Raw genomic sequence first — 3,581 nt, forward strand, 5'->3', positions numbered from 1 at the left:
TTAGAAAACAGAAAATCCTTTTTCCATCTTGTTACGGGTGGTAATGGGTCCCCTCCCCAAAGCTACGTTCAAGTCTGAACTCCTGCTACCTCAGAATATGACCTCATCTGGAAATAGGGTTGTTGCAGATGTAGTTATGATGAAGTCATGTTGGAGTAGGGTGGGCCTTTTATCCAATATAATTGGTGTTTTTATACAAAGGAGATGTGAAGATAGGCGGGGAGAACACCATGCGAAGACGCCCAGCACAGAGGGAAGATGGCCACGTGAAGACAGGCAGAGATTGGAGCTAGTCTTTCACAAGCCAAGGAACTCTTGGGGCCACCAGAAGCTGGAAGAGGTAAGGAAAGACCCTCCCCCAGAGCCTTTGGAAGGAGCATGGCCCTGGCCACACCTTGATTCTGTACTTCTAGCCTCCAGAACCATGAGAGAATAAATTCCTGTTGTTTAATGCCACCCATTTCTTGGTGCTTTGTTACAGTGGCCCGAGGATATGAGTATGCACACCTACTTCTGTATCTAACTCACCAAGTGACCTGAACAAATGCTGGCTCCTGTCAGGGATTTTGCAAAATGAGGTGGTTGGACTAGATCAACTAGGATCCCTTCAGCTCTCACAGCAGTTTAAGGATTGTTGTGAGGTTAGAAAAGCAGTTCATTCATTCAGTTAATTATCCTAGACTATATTCTGTGCCAAGCTCTGGGTGGTGAGTGGGACACTGCTCTAAAGGAGGGGATGTCCTTGTTTTTCAAAGGGAAGATGAGCCGGTTAGAAAGAACTAGACACGGGCTTAAGTCAGCAGAAGCCTGGGCCCCACAGAGTCCCCAGAGCTGGTCCCGAAATGTGGGAAGCCATCAGTTGCCTGAGAACTGGACTTCAGTCCAGGAATGCAAGGGGGGAAACTAAAGATTTCCCAAGAGGTCAAAAAGGAAATTAGGGACATGAGAAATTAAGATGGCTGATAAATGCAAAGTGTTGAACTTGCATTTAAGGAATTTACAGTTCTAATTTTCTTGCCACGATCACTTTTTTCATTCTTCCGTATAAAATTACATAGGGCACTGTTCTTTGAAATAATAGCCCACTTTAAGAAACACACACCTATAAAAGATGGCGAATCTCTGGAGGCTGAGTGTCCTGTGTGGTGCACAAGGACGCCAAGCTCCATTTCTCCGAATTCCAGCGGTCAGACCTGCTTATGTCTCAAGACCAACCTACCCCAGGACAGTGTAGAACACAACACATTCACCTGTCACCCAACCACCATGCTGGTTCCAAGGCTGTATCTCTCCGCTGGACTGGTGAGAGGGTGGTCAGTATTTTGCTCCTGGGCCTAATTCCAGCTGCTTATTTGAATCCCAGCTCTGCGATGGACTACTTCTTGGCTGCAGCCCTCATGCTCCATAGTCACTGGGGCCTTGGATAAATGGTTAACTGACTACATTCCTGGAGACGCTTTGCAGAAAGCTGCCAAGGCAGGCGTTTTGGCCCTGTCAGCTTTAACCTTTGCTGGGCTGTGTTATTTCAACTGTCATGATGTGGGCATCTGCAAAAGCTGTTGCCATGCTGTGGAAGCTCTGACCTTTTTGACTCAATACCACGAGAATTGATGTACACCTCTTTGCCTCTGCCCTGTCATGCCATTCAACTCACAATAAGGAGGAAATGACAGGTAAGTCCATTGGTGAGACAAACCTCTTCACCTAATTGCCTTGTTATTTTTAGAATTTTGTCTTTGAGGAGAAGGTTTGAGAGGAATTGTATCCAAGTATTTTGGGGACTGAGTTCCTTGTTCTGGTGAGTTTATATAGGGGTTGCCTCCCAGCTTCTCATAAGACTCAGCATAACTAAACATTGCATATGAGCTTTTGCCTGTTAGCTTTTCAAATTCTTAAAGGGAATTCAGCTTTATTACTATCAATACCTGATCAAACGTATATGTTTGTCCTGGGAATGATGGTGAAAGGGCAAGACTGTTCATTCACAAGTAAAGACTTTGCAGAAAATTAGTCAGTGTTTAATTTTTGAAAACTTCCCTCTCTGTTATACCAGTTATTAATGGTTGCATGTCCTAGGGAAACTTTAAAGTTAGGAAATACTGCTCATTTCTAAAACTTGGGAGGAGGAGCCTGGAGAGCTTCTGAGTGTAGAAAAATTCCATGTAGGGAAGAGGTCCCCTTACAGATGTATCAAAATAGTACAGATTCTGAACTGGGACTTAATCCTCAAATGTGTTTATTTCACTTGTCCTAATGTTCTACAAATATAAAACTGTAAGTAATAATTATTCTTCCACTGTAGGAATCTCTAATGTGAAAATGTATTCTATGAAATAAAGTTTTTTTAAAAAAAATTAAATGCTATAGGGGCGTCTGGGTGGCTCAGTCGGTTAAGCATCCGACTTCAGCTCAGGTCATGATCTCGCGGTTTGTGAGTTCGAGCCCCGCTTCGGGCTCTGTGCTGACAGCTTGGAGCCTGGAGCCTGCTTCAGATTCTGTGTCTCCCTCTCTCTCTGGCCCTTCCCGTCTCTCTTTCTCTCTCTCTCTCTCTCTCTCTCTCAAAAATAAATAAACATTAAAAAAAATTTTTAAATAAAATGCTATATAATAAAAAAAAGAAAAGAAATATACACCTATAGAAAAATAAGAGGTAGTTTTTAAGGGTGTGTGGGATTGTCATCTTCTAAGCCTTACCCCTTGACCAGGGCAGCCAGAAAAAGACACCGGAGCATTCAGAGGCCATGAGGAGACGTGGAAGAAAAGATGCTAGGAAAAATCCATCCATTTTTAAAATTAATTTTTTAGCAGTGCACACAGTTTCAAACGTCAAATTGAACGAATGTATCTGGAACAAAATACAAATTCCTTGTTCCACCTGTCCTATTCCACATGGTTCCACCCCAGGGGCCAGCACTGCCAACTGCTGTTTCCCTGGGTTTCCTCATCCCTGTGTTTCTAAATAACAAGTTTATGCTACCTTTCACTTCATCAATTCTAGATGTGATCCACTGACTTCCTATTGTGGTAGATGAGGATCTCAATCTCATTCTTGGACACCACTGTCCACATCCCTCTGTTTCCTGTCCCTCCTCCTCCTCATGTAGATTACAGTTTTTAGATCAATAGTCGCTGTTTACATTGTCCGCCTAGACAAATATTATTCACAGTGAGCATTGTAGTGCACTACGATTATGTTTCCTTTCTTAATTCTTGTTTTATCTGTAGTGGATAATTGCCTTGCTTTTTCATTTACTTAACTTTTTTGCATTTAATTGTCAATTAACCCTACAACTTCCAAAAGTCTCTCAGAACATTTTTCTACAAGGTCAACAACATCAAGCAATTTAATTTTCTTTCTTTCTTTCTTTCTTTCTTTTTCTTTCTTCTTTCTTTCTTTCGCTATTGGAACCACCTTTCATGAGGACCTGCTTTCTCCTACAGGAGCTGGCTTTTGGTCTGTAGGCCTGCTGCATAGCTGTATTCCTGGGACTGACTTCTCTTTGCTGCCATCCCTAAATTATTTTTGCCTTTCTCTTTGGGTTGGATTTCCTGTTTCCTTGATGTCTTCCTCTTTTTAGTTT

General features: G+C 42.4%; 1 pseudogene; it reads left to right on the top strand.

Moving 5' to 3' along the window:
• The first annotated feature begins 1,111 nt into the window (after window positions 1–1,111).
• Window positions 1,112–2,277, top strand: LOC132687747 (succinate dehydrogenase [ubiquinone] cytochrome b small subunit, mitochondrial pseudogene; annotated as a pseudogene).
• The last annotated feature ends 1,304 nt before the right edge of the window (window positions 2,278–3,581 follow it).

Source organism: Panthera onca, chromosome A3 (genome assembly GCF_046562875.1).
Source record: "Panthera onca isolate mPanOnc1 chromosome A3, mPanOnc1 haplotype 2, whole genome shotgun sequence".
Taxonomy (NCBI): Eukaryota; Metazoa; Chordata; class Mammalia; order Carnivora; family Felidae; genus Panthera; species Panthera onca.